This window comes from Lissotriton vulgaris, chromosome 6 (assembly GCF_964263255.1).
Source record: "Lissotriton vulgaris chromosome 6, aLisVul1.2, whole genome shotgun sequence".
NCBI classification, from domain to species: domain Eukaryota; kingdom Metazoa; phylum Chordata; class Amphibia; order Caudata; family Salamandridae; genus Lissotriton; species Lissotriton vulgaris.
Genome location: NC_141694.1, coordinates 517,367,607 through 517,387,052, shown reverse-complemented (window position 1 = coordinate 517,387,052; position 19,446 = coordinate 517,367,607).

Below are 19,446 nucleotides of genomic sequence, written 5' to 3'. Positions count from 1 at the left end.
GGAGTGGCCCATGCTCCAGGAAGACAAAACTACAACCAAATAACAAAAATGAGGACTTTTTGGTAGCACAGGGGACACATTAAACATTTTCGAGGAACTTTTATGCAACTCGGGACATATTGTTCGCGAGAATGCAAAATCGGCGTGTTCGGCAACGCGAATCGGGTGAAAAATCGTTATCGCGTTCCCGAGCCAGTACATTGAGCGCGCGAACAAGACAAAAAAGGTAAGGTCGCGTTCTCACATGGTGCGACGTTACCAAAACTACCCGAGCTGTATTCCTAGGGTTACCTAATGGCAGGGAGTGCCATAATAGCTACACACAAGCAACCAAAAAACTAAAAGTACCACCAGTACAAAAAATGTGAAGCAATTCAAAGCCATACACGGTGTAATTAAAGTTACACCACAAAAATAGTTGATTAACTTGAATGCACCTATGGCTGTGAGTGGTAGTACCTACAAAAGCCTTGGATGGCTATGGCAAAAGAAGAGAACAAGGGAAGGACACAGAAAATGGCCGCCTCCATAGGGCCAGGAGGACAGGGACACCCAAAAACAACATGGAAAAGGGATGCACCCAAAATGGCCTCCACCACATGGCAAAATCAGTCACAAAGGAAGCATACACAAAATGGCCGCCACCACATGGCCTGCCCACCAACAACAACATAGCAGAATCATCACAAAGGAAGTAAGTACACACAAAATGGCCCTCACCACTACATGAAAAGAAAGAGAGGACAGACAATAAATGCCTATGCCAAAGGGACAATGCTTAGCTTCACAAAATGGACACACCAGACACCACCCCCCAAATTGGTCACCCCAACCATAAACAAGAAATCATTACATAGAGGACAGAAAGGAACTGGGAGTGGCCCATGCTCCAGGAAGACAAAACTACAACCAAATAACAAAAATGAGGACTTTTTGGTAGCACAGGGGACACATTAAACATTTTCGAGGAACTTTTATGCAACTCGGGACATATTGTTCGCGAGAATGCAAAATCGGCGTGTTCGGCAACGCGAATCGGGTGAAAAATCGTTATCGCGTTCCCGAGCCAGTACATTGAGCGCGCGAACAAGACAAAAAAGGTAAGGTCGCGTTCTCACACGGTGCGACGTTACCAAAACTACCCGAGCTGTATTCCTAGGGTTACCTAATGGCAGGGAGTGCCATAATAGCTACACACAAGCAACCAAAAAACTAAAAGTACCACCAGTACAAAAAATGTGAAGCAATCCAAAGCCATACACGGTGTAATTAAAGTTACACCACAAAAATAGTTGATTAACTTGAATGCACCTATGGCTGTGAGTGGTAGTACCTACAAAAGCCTTGGATGGCTATGGCAAAAGAAGAGAACAAGGGAAGGACACAGAAAATGGCCGCCTCCATAGGGCCAGGAGGACAGGGACACCCAAAAACAACATGGAAAAGGGATGCACCCAAAATGGCCTCCACCACATGGCAAAATCAGTCACAGAGGAAGCATACACAAAATGGCCGCCACCACATGGCCTGCCCACCAACAACAACATAGCAGAATCATCACAAAGGAAGTAAGTACACACAAAATGGCCCTCACCACTACATGAAAAGAAAGAGAGGACAGACAATAAATGCCTATGCCAAAGGGACAATGCTTAGCTTCACAAAATGGACACAGCAGACACCACCCCCCAAATTGGTCACCCCAACCATAAACAAGAAATCATTACATAGAGGACAGAAAGGAACTGGGAGTGGCCCATGCTCCAGGAAGACAAAACTACAACCAAATAACAAAAATGAGGACTTTTTGGTAGCACAGGGGACACATTAAACATTTTCGAGGAACTTTTATGCAACTCGGGACATATTGTTCGCGAGAATGCAAAATCGGCGTGTTCGGCAACGCGAATCGGGTGAAAAATCGTTATCGCGTTCCCGAGCCAGTACATTGAGCGCGCGAACAAGACAAAAAAGGTAAGGTCGCGTTCTCACACGGTGCGACGTTACCAAAACTACCCGAGCTGTATTCCTAGGGTTACCTAATGGCAGGGAGTGCCATAATAGCTACACACAAGCAACCAAAAAACTAAAAGTACCACCAGTACAAAAAATGTGAAGCAATCCAAAGCCATACACGGTGTAATTAAAGTTAGACCACAAAAATAGTTGATTAACTTGAATGCACCTATGGCTGTGAGTGGTAGTACCTACAAAAGCCTTGGATGGCTATGGCAAAAGAAGAGAACAAGGGAAGGACACAGAAAATGGCCGCCTCCATAGGGCCAGGAGGACAGGGACACCCAAAAACAACATGGAAAAGGGATGCACCCAAATGGCCTCCACCACATGGCAAAATCAGTCACAAAGGAAGCATACACAAAATGGCCGCCACCACATGGCCTGCCCACCAACAACAACATAGCAGAATCATCACAAAGGAAGTAAGTACACACAAAATGGCCCTCACCACTACATGAAAAGAAAGAGAGGACAGACAATAAATGCCTATGCCAAAGGGACAATGCTTAGCTTCACAAAATGGACACACCAGACACCACCCCCCAAATTGGTCACCCCAACCATAAACAAGAAATCATTACATAGAGGACAGAAAGGAACTGGGAGTGGCCCATGCTCCAGGAAGACAAAACTACAACCAAATAACAAAAATGAGGACTTTTTGGTAGCACAGGGGACACATTAAACATTTTCGAGGAACTTTTATGCAACTCGGGACATATTGTTCGCGAGAATGCAAAATCGGCGTGTTCGGCAACGCGAATCGGGTGAAAAATCGTTATCGCGTTCCCGAGCCAGTACATTGAGCGCGCGAACAAGACAAAAAAGGTAAGGTCGCGTTCTCACACGGTGCGACGTTACCAAAACTACCCGAGCTGTATTCCTAGGGTTACCTAATGGCAGGGAGTGCCATAATAGCTACACACAAGCAACCAAAAAACTAAAAGTACCACCAGTACAAAAAATGTGAAGCAATCCAAAGCCATACACGGTGTAATTAAAGTTACACCACAAAAATAGTTGATTAACTTGAATGCACCTATGGCTGTGAGTGGTAGTACCTACAAAAGCCTTGGATGGCTATGGCAAAAGAAGAGAACAAGGGAAGGACACAGAAAATGGCCGCCTCCATAGGGCCAGGAGGACAGGGACACCCAAAAACAACATGGAAAAGGGATGCACCCAAAATGGCCTCCACCACATGGCAAAATCAGTCACAGAGGAAGCATACACAAAATGGCCGCCACCACATGGCCTGCCCACCAACAACAACATAGCAGAATCATCACAAAGGAAGTAAGTACACACAAAATGGCCCTCACCACTACATGAAAAGCAAGAGAGGACAGACAATAAATGCCTATGCCAAAGGGACAATGCTTAGCTTCACAAAATGGACACAGCAGACACCACCCCCCAAATTGGTCACCCCAACCATAAACAAGAAATCATTACATAGAGGACAGAAAGGAACTGGGAGTGGCCCATGCTCCAGGAAGACAAAACTACAACCAAATAACAAAAATGAGGACTTTTTGGTAGCACAGGGGACACATTAAACATTTTCGAGGAACTTTTATGCAACTCGGGACATATTGTTCGCGAGAATGCAAAATCGGCGTGTTCGGCAACGCGAATCGGGTGAAAAATCGTTATCGCGTTCCCGAGCCAGTACATTGAGCGCGCGAACAAGACAAAAAAGGTAAGGTCGCGTTCTCACACGGTGCGACGTTACCAAAACTACCCGAGCTGTATTCCTAGGGTTACCTAATGGCAGGGAGTGCCATAATAGCTACACACAAGCAACCAAAAAACTAAAAGTACCACCAGTACAAAAAATGTGAAGCAATCCAAAGCCATACACGGTGTAATTAAAGTTAGACCACAAAAATAGTTGATTAACTTGAATGCACCTATGGCTGTGAGTGGTAGTACCTACAAAAGCCTTGGATGGCTATGGCAAAAGAAGAGAACAAGGGAAGGACACAGAAAATGGCCGCCTCCATAGGGCCAGGAGGACAGGGACACCCAAAAACAACATGGAAAAGGGATGCACCCAAATGGCCTCCACCACATGGCAAAATCAGTCACAAAGGAAGCATACACAAAATGGCCGCCACCACATGGCCTGCCCACCAACAACAACATAGCAGAATCATCACAAAGGAAGTAAGTACACACAAAATGGCCCTCACCACTACATGAAAAGAAAGAGAGGACAGACAATAAATGCCTATGCCAAAGGGACAATGCTTAGCTTCACAAAATGGACACACCAGACACCACCCCCCAAATTGGTCACCCCAACCATAAACAAGAAATCATTACATAGAGGACAGAAAGGAACTGGGAGTGGCCCATGCTCCAGGAAGACAAAACTACAACCAAATAACAAAAATGAGGACTTTTTGGTAGCACAGGGGACACATTAAACATTTTCGAGGAACTTTTATGCAACTCGGGACATATTGTTCGCGAGAATGCAAAATCGGCGTGTTCGGCAACGCAAATCGAGTGAAAAGTCGTTATCGCGTTCCCGAGCCAGTACATTGAGCGCGCGAACAAGACAAAAAAGGTAAGGTCGCGTTCTAACACGGTGCGACGTTACCAAAACTACCCGAGCTGTATTCCTAGGGTTACCTAATGGCAGAAATTGACAGACACCCGAAACCTGACATACCCCACACATAAACATAAGATTTTCTAAATCAAACCAGTCCATCCATGATTTCCTAATTAGAGGTACACCAGAAAAACAGTTGATTACCTTTCATGACCCTATGACTAGTACCTCTGGCCTACTGGAAGAGTAGGCCACAAGTTTGGAGGCCTATGGCAAGACCAAAGTGGCTGGGAAACATAAAAAGGCCGCCAACAACACATGGCCAGGCCAACCACAGAAAGTTATTACAATGAACTCAAACATGCCTACCTACACACTAACTACATGGAGTACTAGGGTCAGCTATTGCCTTAAAAAAATAAAAAACTTTTTCATTACACAAACAGAAATTCCACAGCAGACATTGCTATTGCATAATGATGACCATAATCCAATGCCAGCCATGATGTTTGTTTACAAACTTGAATAAAAATTTAAACACAGAATTATGATTTTACCCATGGGTACCTCTCTATGTAGCCTGGATGAAATTTAAAAAGAAATACAAGTTGGGACCTCATAAAAGTAGGCACCCATCAATAATTTAAATCAAGGAATGAATACTGTAGTTAAAAAATTTTAAATCAAACAAACACAAGTCTACAACATCATACTCACTCATACATTACTGAACTTACTTGAAAAAGAGAATTCAAAATCCAAAAGTCCTCAGTAAAATTCTAAAAAAGCAGTAATGCAGCCAACACACACAGAAAGTGATCCTGCCAGCTCAAAATCCAAATGAAAGTGACCACCTCATGGACAAAGCACTGGGAGGAGCCTGGTGGACAGGAAGTTGTAAACTCCAGAGCCCTTCCTCCTTAATATTCAAAAATAGAGTAGAAACAGAAAGAGGACTCCTTCCCCCCAAAAAATACATCCAAAGGTACAACTTTGAGGGGTTTTTCACTTGTTTGCTAACCAAAATGGTAATTTATTATTATGGTTTAACTTTTAACATGCTCGCGAGTTATTCTGTGCAAGATTGCAGGTTCTGCGTGTTCGGCAACTCGATCTTACCAACAAACATACTTGCGCGTCCTTATGGCTTTATCGCGCTTCCAATGACGTTATCGCGTTCGCACAGCTGCACGGAAGGGTTTACAAACATGGTGGCAGACGCGACCGGGAAAAAGCGAACGCAGAACCAAGGTAAGCCATTGCCGCGCACGCGATGATGTTATTTAGCGCGCGACAATGTTATTTAGCGCGCGACAACTACGCTCCGCACCGGATAGCGGAGTTATCGGCAGCTACGCGAACTCCGCGGTACGCGGAGTTGCCAAAACTCCGCAAACTCCGCAAACGGAGCGTAGTTCTTCGCCCAGGGTTACTCGTGTTACCTTACCCAGGGAAGCCGTGTGCATAGGTGTCTTTTGGTGTCAGGAATCATCGTTGATTTCAATGGCAATCTGCTGCAAAGTGCTGCTGCCGTCGAAGTGGAAAGTGTCCGGGATGATCCAAGCCTGGATCAAAGATAAGAAGGACCTGAAAGCAGAGGGGGCAGAGTCTGGGTCACTAGCCTGTGACCAGGTGCACTATAGACAAATAGCCACGACGTCGGGTGATTTCAGGTTGAAGAGGTGAAGCTTGACTCTGCAGCCACGAGTACCAGTAGGTGTCGACAACAACCAGGATCTGGAATTGAGCTGTCCCACAAAGGACGTCGAGTGCTGCCATGCTTTTGATAGGATTGGACCCAACAAGCCTTGGCAACATCAACCCATGCAGGAAGAGAAAATAGGCTTCGGTGCGGACCAGCAAGGTCCGGGGGACTCACCAAGTGGTGGAGTCAGGGAACGTCTGAAGCAACCGGGAAAATCCAAGTAAAGTCAAAGTTGCCTTCTCAGGGACCCACCAGTCAACGGACCAGGGATCGCGAAGATACCTCTAGCGAAAACACAAAAGGCCGGCTCACAGAACACTCGTGGAGTGTAGGCCAGCAATCTTCGGTGGAAACGGTGTTTGTGGTCTGGGCTACAAGTAACCCAATGTACAGCCTCAAGGGATGTCGAGAAGCTGAGGCACTTGCAAATGTGCACGTGTCGAGGGTACCAATTCCACGGTATTCATGAGGGCTACGGGTCCCAGCTTTGCTGGGAACTCAGGTCACCCTCGGAGAAGTCTGAAAATCCACCTCCTGGGCTGCAATTACTTCGGAGCCCATCGGAAGCTACGAAGAGGCAGGCCAGTCAGATATATCTTTGGTGCCTGCCAAGCAGGGGAGTAACTCCTTTACTCCATTGGAGATTCTTCAGTCATCTAGTTGTGTAGATCGTCGAAGTTCCGGGATATCCGTAGCATAGTTTCATCCAGGTGTAATCTAATATCTTGTAGTCAGGGGTTCCTTTCTTATTCCCAAGGAAGGGGTTGGACTAACTCTGTTGACAAACATATGGGACGGTTTGGAAAGAGGGGTGGCTACACTCATTTCCTTTGTCCAGTTTGGTACCAGAGTAGGGGCTGGTAGCCCCTGCAACAGTTTTGAACAGGGATATGCACACGCACACCAAATGTGCCCCAGTGCAGACTTCAAAGCACTCTTGGAGGGCTCCCACCCAGCCCCAATGCAGTAAGGCATGTCTAGAAGGTGGTAACACCTCCCTGTGACAGGAAACCGATTGACCAGGCCTCCTCTGCCGGAGTTTCTTCCACCAGCAGGAGGTCAGACTCGTGTATGTGGCTGCAGCATCAATTTTGTGATACCAGGGCTTTTCTAAACTGGTACCGGGTATACCGGTGTGTACATGTCTCTCTCTCTCTAGAAGGGTAGAAACATACCCCGACCACCAGGACTGGGGGAGGGGTATGATTCCAAAGTGTTTGACATCAAACACAACATGTTTCTGTGCAGCCATTGCAAAGTTAGCATTTACCGCAAGGTTATGATGCACTTCAGAGCATATGGTCTGGCTGCATCACAGAATAGCCCCAGAGAATAGGTTCCGAATGCTGTAGAGGTGCACTGCTCATGCATGGACACCCTCTCACACAAAACCTAGCACCTGCCATAGGGGGGACTGATAGGTTTATATGTTTAGTGATTTTAGGTAGATGTTGATAACCTATATCTCGGTAAGGGGTTCATGCACCACCCTACCCAGGTTGCGGTAGCAGTCCTGTGGTGTCATTTTGGAGGGCTTCTAGGGGTGGCACAATACATGCTGCAGCCCCTGGTAGGCCTCTGGTGTACCTATGCTCTTGGTACCTAAGGTACCACATACTAGGGACTCATAAGGGTACCCCAGTAACCAAACTGTAGTGTACCTAATGTACATGGAATCAGTTTAGAGAGGAAGCAGCTAGGCTGTGGTCCTGGATAACAGGGCCCGAGCCAGAGTAAAGTCAAAAACCAGTGAAACATCAGCAAAAATTGGGGTTAACCATAAGAAGTAGATCCTACTGTCCTACATAAGTCATCCTGAAATGCCAGAATTCCTGGCTAAATCGAAGTTGATGAACCTTCAGACTTTTTTAAATTCAAGTTCTCAAGGTTCAGTGTGACTCATGTCCGGCTGGCTCAGGGCTGCAAAGCTCTTTGAAGTCAGACAGGCTTGCCCAAATCAGAGTTCCACAAAAAAAGGTGTTAAGAAGCAGGCTCACAAAAGACCATATTGGAGTACCCTCCTACTAATGAAAGTTACAGGTTGGTCTAGGCCCTCCTCATTCAGCTGTGAGAGCACAGCCTCCACACCATGCTCTGAAGCATCTGTCTGCACAATGTATTCCCTTGGGAAGTTGAGCACGAGAATCACGGACGCCGTGCACATGGCAAATTTCAGGGCACCAAAGGCTTTCTGGCAGGTGTCAGTCCAGTTCACCTTCCTAGGCTGCTTCCTGGAAGTCAGCTCTGTCAAGAGGGCAACAATGGTGCCATACCCCTTGACAAATCTCCTGTAATACACGGTGATTCCTAAGTAGGCCCTCACCTCTGTCTGAGTCTTGGGGGGTTCCCAACCTAGAATGCTATAAATCTTGGTCTGTAGGGGCGCCACCCGGTTGCTCCCCACCTGGTATCCCAAGTACACAACAGAACCCTGCTCGATCTGGCACTTACTCACCTTGATCGTGAGGCCTGCACTCTACAAAGCTTTCAACATTTCCCAGGGATGGTGCAGGTGTTCCCCCCAAGTGTCACTGAACACTGAAATGTCATCCAGGTAGGCAGCACTGCATTCCTCCAGGCCAGCCAACACCTGGTTGATCAACCTCTGAAAGGTGACAGGGGCATTCTTCAACCCAAAGGGCATCACCCGGAATTGGGAGTGCCTCTCTAGCATTGAGAACGCTGACCTCTCTTTTGCCCCATCAGTTAAGGTGATCTGCCAGTACTCAGACCTTAAATCCAATGCACTGAGGTATCGGGCAACCTCCAACCAATCTATGAGCTCTTCATCTCTGCGGATGGTGTGTGCATCAGTCCTCGTGACTGAATTGAGTCCTCAGTAGTCCACATGGAGCCGGAGTTCTGGCGAGGCACCAGGTGCGGCAGCCTTCAGGAGCAAAACCACTGGGCTGGCACAAGGGTTGTTTGAGGGCTCAATCACCTTAGCGCTAACATCTTGGAGACCTCCTCCTTGATGAAGGCCTTGACCCTGTTAGTCACTCTGTAAATGTTATGTTTCACTGGAGGACTGTCCCCCGAGTCCACATCATGGACACACCACAGAGTGGCACCAGGGGTCAGAGAGAACAGATCATCAAACTGTCCCACCAGTTGGTGGCAGTAACTCTGCTGTTCAGGAGTCAAGGTGATAGAGAGGTTCACACCGTCCACTGATCCATTGTGCTCTTTTGCCGACAGGAGGTTAAAAAGAGCCTCAGTCTCCTCCTCAATTCGAGCATCTGTTGTGAGGAGCATGCCCTCTTTGGACCTCTCCAAGTGTGATTTTAGGTGGTTTACATGCAGGACACGCACAGGGTTCCTAGAAGACCGCAAGTCGACCAAGTAGGTGACATTACTCTTGCCCTCCACCACCTCAAATGGTCTGGTCCACCTATCCTGGAGCACACAAGGATCCACTGGGGGGATGAACCACATTTTTTGTCCAGGCTGAAACTTGATCAGAGTGGCATTCTGATCATACCACTGTTTAATCTCCTCCTGGCTGGCTTCCAGATTCACTTGAGCGAGTTATCTGAAGCGCTTAGTCTGATTACTGAAGGCCAGCATGCAGCTAAATACATTCTGGGGAGATTTACTGGGAGCTTTCTCCCAGCCTTCTTTCACCATAATCAGAGGTCCTCTCACAGGATGCACATACAAGAGTTGAAAGGGACTAAACCCTAAGGACTTTTGTGGTACCTCCTTGTAAGCAAACAACAGGCATAGCAAGAGGACATCCCACTTTTGCCTAATGGGCTCGCCAATACCCATAGCAATGCCCTTCAGGGTCCAGTTGAATCTCTCAACCAGCCCATTACCTTGGGGGTGGTAAGGAGTAGTGAACATGTAGATTACACTGCACTTCTGCCACACAGACTTCGTATACTTGAATATGAAGTTGGTACCACAGTATGAAACCACATCTCTGGGGAACCCTACGTGGCAGAAAATCCCCATCAACACATGACCCACCATGGGGGCCATCACTGTCCGGAGAGAGATGGCTTTGGGGTACTCAGTGGCATGGTCCACCAAGACCAGGATGAACCTGTTGCACGTGGCTGTCTTGGGATCCAGAGGCACCACAATGTCAATACCATCCTCTCAAAGGGGATGCTGACCACAAGGAAAGGTTTGAGAGTAGCCTTATACTATCTCCCACTCGTGTCACTTGCCTGGCAAGTCTGGCAAGGCCTACAATGAGTTTCCGAGTACTTGCTCATTTGGGGCCAGTAAACGTGGGTGAGAAGCCCCTCAAAGGTATTGTTGTGCCACAATTGCCCTGCCAAAGACACGTCATGAGCCAGACCCAATAGGAAGGCTCTGAATCGCTGGGGTACCACCAGCACATGAGCTGACCCAGGCACAGCAACCTTAGGCTCCCTATACAGGAGACCATTCTCTCAGTATATCCAATGTGATCAAGACTGATCACCTGCTGCCTGGTGTGCAGCCTGCTGCCGCAAACCAATAAGAGAAGGGCACATCTGCTGCTCCTGGCAGGACTTCTCCCTGGAGAGGCCTGCTTCCTGCTGCCAATGGGTCAGCTCAGGCAGGTCCCCCAGTTAAGCCAAATGGTCCCCTGTAGGCTCCAGGGCATCCCCCTCAAAGTGTGCTCCCTCCTGGACCATGGGAATTCTGGAGCCAGTTCTCATGCACCCTGCCTCTCCTCTTCCTGACTGGTACCTGACCAACTCTTTCAGGCTCCAGGTCCTCTTGAATGCCCTGCCATTGACTGAGTAGTCACACATGCCCACTGAGGCAGACCCAACATCTCTAAATGAGACCTCCGCTCCACCTTTGCCCAAGGGGATCTTTCCAAATCATTACCTAGCAGACAGTCAACAAGCATGGCTGGCCAAACAGCTACTTTCAAGGTACATGAGACCCCCCACTCAAAGGGAACCTGTGCCACTTTGCAGAGGCACTGTAAAATGTCAACATCAACTACATGGTAGAAGGCTTTGGGGGCTAACAACTGACCGCTGTCACACTGGCTCCCGTGTCTCTCAGAGCTTCCACACTATGGCCATGATGTTCACCCACTGCCTGTACTTCTTAGTGCTATCAGGCTGATGAGCTCTTGGGACCATCTCACTGTCTCCTAAAGAGACCAGGGACATTTCTGTGGGACCCCACTCCTCTGGGGCACCCAACTACTCCCCCAAGGCTACACTAGCCATTTTCCGGGGTGGTGCACCAGTGGGTGCTGTGGTAACCTTTTTGGAACACCTAGGATCCCCTTTGAAGTGGCCCACTTGACCACAACCAAAACATGTCTTAGAAACCCCATGAATAGGCTTACCTGTCGGGACCCAAGGCTTCTTCAAAGCTGTGACCCTTACCTTGCTTCACTTGGGGATTACGCTGGGGCCCTTTTTAAAAATCCTTCTGTTTTCCCTTATCCCTCCCACTGTTCTTCTGGGGACCCTGCCCACCTTTGGCAGAGACTCCCACATGACCCCTTTGGACCCTGCTACTGATCCAGCGGTCACCCTCCGCAGCAAACTTCCTGGGGCCAGTCAGCTTACTGTCAATCAAGTGTTGGGGTAGTTCTGGAAAACAATGATTTGACAAGTTCTCTTATGCAACCAAATCATAGAGCCCCTGCAAATAATTTACCTTGCTACCCTTCACCCAACCATCCAATGCTCTGCAATAGTAGGACACATACTCCACCCAAGTACTTGAATCCAGCTCCTTTCAGTTTCTAAATTTCTGCCGGTATAGCTCTGGAGTAAAACCATACCTGGCTACTAAGGCTTCCTTTATGGGGGCATAGGACATTTGATCCTCAGTGGGCAAGTTTAGCAAGGTTTATCTTCCTTCACTAAGAAAGTGGTCCCACAGCCCGCTCCCCAATCTCTCCCAGGGACTCTGTGTGTCAAAATTCTCAATTATATTTCCGCAGGAACGCCATGGACATGAAGAAGGATCCGCGACTTCCCCAAATCACTAATTGCACACAACAATGAGTCAAAGTGACAATGGTAACCTGGGGAGGAAGGGAAAGAAAACAAGGAGAGACAAGGGTCCTCGTTAACCTGAGGCTTCAACAAAACCAGGCCAATGCGGTGCTATTTCTGCTGTAAACAAAGAGAGAAAACTGAGAGTAGGTAAGTATGCAGAAATGTGTACTGTAATCCCTAATCCTCTAAAAGTGTTATCTCATACCTTAGGTTTCCCTTCTTCTAAGTATACAAAAAACTGCAATTTACAGCCGTGTGTCTGAGTCTGGAGGAGGAAACAAAGGCTACTTAGTAAAAGGATAGTCAATAAGGCATGAAATGAAACAGTAAAGACACTTATGATGTTTTCTCCTTTTTTATTGTAGGTACAACGGAGTCCAGGACATAAAGGAAAACCAAAATGAAGGAGGACCATGGAATAGAAACACTAGACATCCAACCAGGTCAGAAAGGAGGACACTGTTACAAACTGGACGCAGATAAGGAGACTCAACAAATCAAAGGCACTGGATCCCACGAGACAAAATTAAGGAGACCCGAAGCTCCGAAAATGCTTCAGGCACTGGATTCTAGAAGATGCGATCGAGGGGAACCGAAGATCTGACATGGAAGCGGAAGGTAAGTGTACAACTCCGTAGCAAGAACGCAAACCATCATTGCTGGGAGTCTGCCGCTCTTTGATGCGTTTGATTGGCCGCCGAGCATGCGTGTTCCCATGCGGCAGCCAATTTTGTAGTCTACAACAGTCCCCGGACATATCTTCAAATGTGATAGTACACTGCCCTACAGACCCCCCTACCGGTTTGGGTTTTTCGGTATGCCGCCTGTGAAACAAACGCACCAATCGAGGAGCGTGTACCTGACTAGCTGGTTTCCAGGTGCGTTTCTCCACACCATTACCCTTCAAATGTATCAAATACTGGAGCCTACGTCCTACTCTGCATGAATCTATGATAGCCCCAACCTCATACTCCTGTTCGTTGTCCACTATTACAGGGGCTGGGTTGGGAGAGAGACGTATGCCAGGTACTACCGGTTTCAAGGAAGACACATGAAATACAGGATGTATATTTAAGGAGGCCGGAAGATCAAGCTTCATGGTGACAGGGTACACCACTTTACATATCTTGTATGGGCCTATATACCAGGGCTTGAATTTGAAAAACCCTCTCAACTTAAGATTCTGTGTTGATCGCCATACCTCGTCCCCTTAGCTAAATTCAGGCTCTGCCCGTCTGTGGAGGTCCACTCCTCTCTTATAGCTTGCCTTAGCTTTGTCCAAATTTACTTGGGTTTTTCTGTGAACATGTTGTATCTCTTTTACAAAGTCTACAGCTGCAAGTGTAGAACTAGATGAAGGAAGTGAGGATAGCAGGGCTCGATGGTGAAAACCGTACGTACAGAAAAAAAGGGGGAAAAGCAGTGGAAAAGTGACAACTGTTGTCATAAGAAACCTCAGCAATCCACACCATTTCATCCCAATCAGAAAGAGAGTTTAAGGCTTGGCATCTGATATACTGTTCAAAACACTGATTTACTCTCTCAGTCTGACCATCTGTCTGAAGGTGGTGGCTTGAGGGCACCCGGTCTTCTATCTGCAATAGGGCCCCCAACCCCCTCCAAAATCTAGAAATAAATTGAGTCCCTCTGTTAGACACCAGTACAGAGGGAAGGCCATGAAAGCGTACAATATGTTGAACAAACACAGTGGCTAACTCTCTAGCTGTGGGAAGAGCCTTCAATGGAATAAAATGGGCCATCTTAGTCAATAAGTCTACTACAACAAGGAGAGTAGTGTTCCCTTGGGCAGTTCTTGGTAATTCTGCTATAAAGTCTAAGGATACTGTATGTCAAGGCCGAGGTGGAGTAGGTAATGGTTGTAACACCCCAACTGGGGTTTGGTGAGAGGCTTTCCTTGGGCACTCACATGAAATGTCTGAATATATTTATTTGTGTCCCTCACCATGCTAGGCCACCAAAAGAGTGTCTATTTAGTAAATCCAGTGTTTTTTTGTACCCCGGGTGTCCAGCGAGAAGATGAGTGTGGCTCCCCTCTAAAGCTTGTAACCTCAGATTTTGGGTAGGAAGTACCAAACACCCTTGGACGTAATACAGGTCTTGAGTTTTAGTGACTTCTTCAGAAACTATTGTCTCTTTCATAGCTGCGGACGTATGTACCTCTTTCACTGTCTTTAGGAAGTCATCTTCAGAATACAGAGCACCAATTATTCGTTCTCTGGCTATTATAGGGGGAGGCTCACTTTGAGGTTCAGTATGTATTGCATTGGCATATTTGTATAGCGCTGTACTGTCACCCAGAGGGTATCCTGACGCTTTTGATTCAGCAAGCCGAAACCACCGATGCAAAGGTGGGTTCATAACCTAAGCGAGATAGGGCATCTGCTTTCCCATTCTGTTTCCCTGCATGGAATTGTATAAGGAAATTGTAATCACTAAAAAACTGAGTCCCATACAGTTGTCGCACGGATAGAGCTCTTGCGGATTTCAGGAACTGTAAATTACGGTGATCCGTAAGGACTGTTATCCTGTCATTTGCCCCTAACAAATACTGCCTTCATTCTTCAAAAACCCTTTTTATGGCCAATAGTTATTTGTCTCCTATAGTGTAATTCATTTCAGCCAGGCCAGTTTCCATGGATAATACGCTACAGGATGAAGACATTCTGATCTCGGATCTGCCTGAGAGAGAACCCCTCCAACTGCCACCTGAGAAGCATTTGCCTCAACTTCAAATGGTCATGAAGGATCTGGATGTCTTAGTAGGGGTGCTTGAGTGAAGGCTTCCATCACTTTTACAAAGGACTTGTCTGCCTCAGGGGTCCCTTGAAATGTAACCCCTTTTTTTAAGAGCTTAGGGCCCGATGTAGGTAAACGCGATTTTCCGATTTCAAAATACCGAGGCGGGCCGAATCGGTATTCTGAAATCGGAAAACGAGATGTAGGGGAAAAAAACCGAATGAATACCGAATCGGTCGGCATCGGTAATGAGAATCGGTACGTTCCGATTCGGCTCGGTCCGAATCGGAAAGTACCGAATCGGCTAACAACGAATCGGAAATTACCGAATCGGCTACCACCGAATCGGATAGTCCCGAATCGGCGAATACCGATTCGGTAAAAGCCGATTCGGTAAAATCCGATTCGGCAATCATAGATTCGTAGCCATGAAAACACACCCATGGCGAAAAAGCCCATAGGAATGCATTGAAGGAACCGATTCGGCTTTTACCGTTTCGGTTAATACCGAATCGGATTTCACCGATTCGGATATTACCGATTCGGTAAAAGCCGATTCGGCAATAGGCGATTCAGCCAATGAGGTGGCTCCCCCTCCCCCACCCAAACAGGGAGTGGCAACCCTGGCAGGTGCAGCTAATTAAGAAGTTTCTGGAAAGCCAGCCTGAGCTCAACACTCACAGTTAGCAGCAGTGGGAGAAGGAGGTTGCCAACTGAACTGGAGAACATGGCAGAGCAGTCAGAAAGCCAGAAGTCCTCCCAGAAGAGGAAGCCCAAGTTCACCACCACCGAACTTCAGGTGCTGGTCGAGGAGGTGGTGAGGGTGCACCGCCAGCTGTTTGGCAAGCTGTCCCTCAACGTGCCAGACAGCACCAAGAGGAGAATCTGGGCCGACATCGCCCAGAAGGTGAATGCTGCGGGTGTCACCCCCAGGTCCATAGAAGAACTGAAAAAGAGATTCTATGACATCCGCAGCCTCACTAAAAGGAAGTTGGGTGAGATACAGAGGCAGGCTGGACACACTGGAGGAGGCACGAACCCGGCGCCACCCCTCACCGAGCTGGAGGAACTGGTCTCCAGCACCATTGAGAGGGAGAGTGTCGTTGGAATCGGGACCCTGGACAGCTCTGCAAGAGCTACAGCTATAGGTAAGAAGCATGCGCATCATGACACACCCTACCAGACACCTCCCCATTAGACACAATGCATAGGCAAACCCCAGCACAGTACTGTCACCAACATACAAGAGACAAGCATCATGGTACATGTAGTCAGCAGAAGTTAGCTAAATATGGCAGTGCAGAATCACAAGACAGGAAACAGTGTGACACAGTGTAAGGAGATGCAAGGACATGTGGAATGCCATAATTGTACTGACTGTAATACATCGGCACTCAGTTTACAAATGCTTCTTTGTACCTAGGGGCCCCATCAGGCGGAACAACAGTGACAGCAGAGGGAGCAGCACCGTCCAACACTGCAGTCGCAGGGCCGAGCACCAGCCAGGCTGGCCAGGAGGAGGATGAGGAAGGAGACACCCCAGGGCTAGGTATGGAGGGAGTCCTGGTCATTGACTTCCATGCAGTGCACTCCCCAGTACTGCCCAGCACACCCCCCTTGCAATTCTCCCCAGAGAACTCCCCTACAAGGGACACCATTCCGCCTACACCAGCTCCTGCCACAACCGTGGCCTTGCCACCTGTTCAACCTGTCCTGGGAGCAGGGGCTCAGGGCCCGGCCAGCACCACACCCCCACCAGTGGCACCCCAGCCCACTCAGCAGGCCGGCAGCAGCGGTACCCGGCGCCGTGCCATCACCACCACTGCTGCACCAGCACGGGAGGGCAGTGTATTCCTGGGCCTGGAGGGACAGATGGTGAAAATTCAGAGGCAGCAAGCAGGATCCACTATGGCCTGCCAACGCCAGCTCCTGCAGCACAACATGCAGATGGGAGAGTTGGTGAAGGGATTCCAGGCCGTGGTGGAATCGAACAAGGAGGTGGCAGCAGGGTTAGGCAGGCTAACCACTGCCATCACCCACTCATCAAGCAGACAGGAGGAGCATGAGCTGGTGCGCAGGCGGGATGCCCGGGTTTTGAACCGCGCCATGGGCCGCCTTGCAGCGGCGACGGCACAACTGTGCCATCGCAGCGCTAACCAGGAATCTGTCCTTAGTCAGCATACGGCTGAGCTTACTAGGGGGATGGCCCGGATCACCACTGCCATGGAGGCCATGATAATTTCAAACACCGCCTCCAATCCGGCCCTGGACCTGGGTGATGCTGGGGACAGCAGCAGCCGCAGCAGCCCGGCCAGTGCTGCGTCTGAGCCACGGAGGAGCACCAGGCGCTCCGCTGATGCTGCAGGGCATTCAGAGGGGGCTGAGGGACACCCCAGTGGGTCTGGCAAGCGGGCAAAGAAATAGCCTGGCAAGGGCGGGTGAGGCAACCAGCACTTTGGACTTTATTTTATTTACCATACTCCATTTTTTGTTGCACATCAGTGCTGTAACTGTGGTGCAACACTATTAAAATTTGTTTTTTCCAAGCAACATTTAGCTGTCTTTGCATCTGTACTCAGTCAGAAATAGTTCTCAGTGATCTCCTCACGTCTGTATCTGCCATCACTTGGCGTACACACCCCAGCTGGCTGTGTCAGTGGCACAGCTTCGTCGTCGTCATGGTCCTCGTAGTCAGACAACTCCACCTCAGTGCCCTTCTTCACCGCAAGGTTGTGTAACATTGCACATACAGCTATGATCTTGCAGCAGGTGATGGGGGTATACTGCCTTGCACCTCCACTCTTGTGCAGGCATCTGAATCTACTTTTCCAGATGCCAAAGGTCCGTTCGACAACATTCCTTGTACGTATGTGGGCCCGGTTATACCTCCTTTGGCTGGGTGTGGAGGGGTTGAGGTAGGGGGTGAGTATGAATGAGCGGAGGGCATATGCACTGTCGCCTGGAAGAGAAAGGGGTCACATTAGACACATGCATACATGTATTCCACCTACCTACTATGTGTTATGGGGGTCTGATGATGTGTCTCACCTAGGAGGTATCCTTCTCCAAATTCGCCAGCCATCAGCCGTGCATAGATGCCGCTCTGTTGGAAAATATAGGAGTCATGGGTACTCCCTGGAAATTTTGCTACCAGGTCTGTGATGGTGCACTTTGCATTGCAGATCACCTGCACGTTGATGGTGTGTGTAGACTTGCGATTGCGGTATATGTATTCGGTGTCCGCTGGTGGGCAAATCGGAATGTGCGTGCCATCTATGCAACCGATGATTTGGGGAAATTGTGCCATCTGGTAGAAGTCAGCTTTGGTTTGTAGCAGTTCTGCGTGGGTTGCAGGGAAAGAGATGTATTGGTCCATCCTGTGTATCATGGCGTCAAGGAATGTGTGGAAGAACCTTGACAGGCTGCTCTGGCTCACCCCTCCTGCTGCTGCTACACCACTTTGATAGCTGCCAGACGCTAGCAGGTGTAGGCTGCATAGCACCTGGATGTGCGCAGGGATGGCGTGTGCCCTTGGGGTGTGGTGGTCCAAGAATGGCTTGAGATCCCTGATGAGCTCAAGTATGGTGTCAGAGTCCAGCCTGTATCTCTGTAGTATCTCTGCCTCTGTGAGCATGAACAGGGTTATCCTCTGTCTGTAGACCTGTTCATTTCTTAGCCATTCCCTCTGTCCTTCCTGCTGTAGCCGTAGCCGCCTCGCAATGACATAGAAAGCTGCCATCCTGCAAGTTGCAATGCATTTTGGGACTGTTTATATGGGTTGGAGTTGGTTACCACCTGATTGCAATCCATGGTAAATACCGAGTGAATTCTACCGATTCTGAGCCGATTTCGGTGTTTCTGTGCCTCCCTACATCTCCCCAACTGTCGGAATCAGGGAATTTCCCGATCGGCGATTCCTACGAATCGGCATGTTTTCCGATTCGGCTCATGTCCGAATCGGTCTTTCTACCGAATCGGTACATGGACCAAATCGGTGATTTTCCGAATCGGTGTCACTAACGAATCGGTACATGGACCGAATCGGTGAATTTCCGAATCGGTGTCACTAACGATTCGGTACATGGACCGAATCGGTGAATTTCCGAATCGGTGTCACTAACGATTCGGTACATGGACCGAATCGGTGAATTTCCGATTCGGTGTCACTAACGATTCGGTACATGGACTGAATCGGTCTTTGCATCCGATTCGGTGTTTTTCCGAATCGTTACATATCCGATTTTCGGTATGTACGTATCGGATTCTTTCCCATTCGGTACTCATTCCGATTCGGTTTTCACTCCGATTCTTTATGTTTTTCGTTCCCTACATCTCGATGGCTGTTTACCGATCGGTAAGGGCAAAAAATCGGTATTTTCGGCCGTTACCGATCGGTAACGCCCTACCTACATCGGGCCCTTAATTATTGGGGA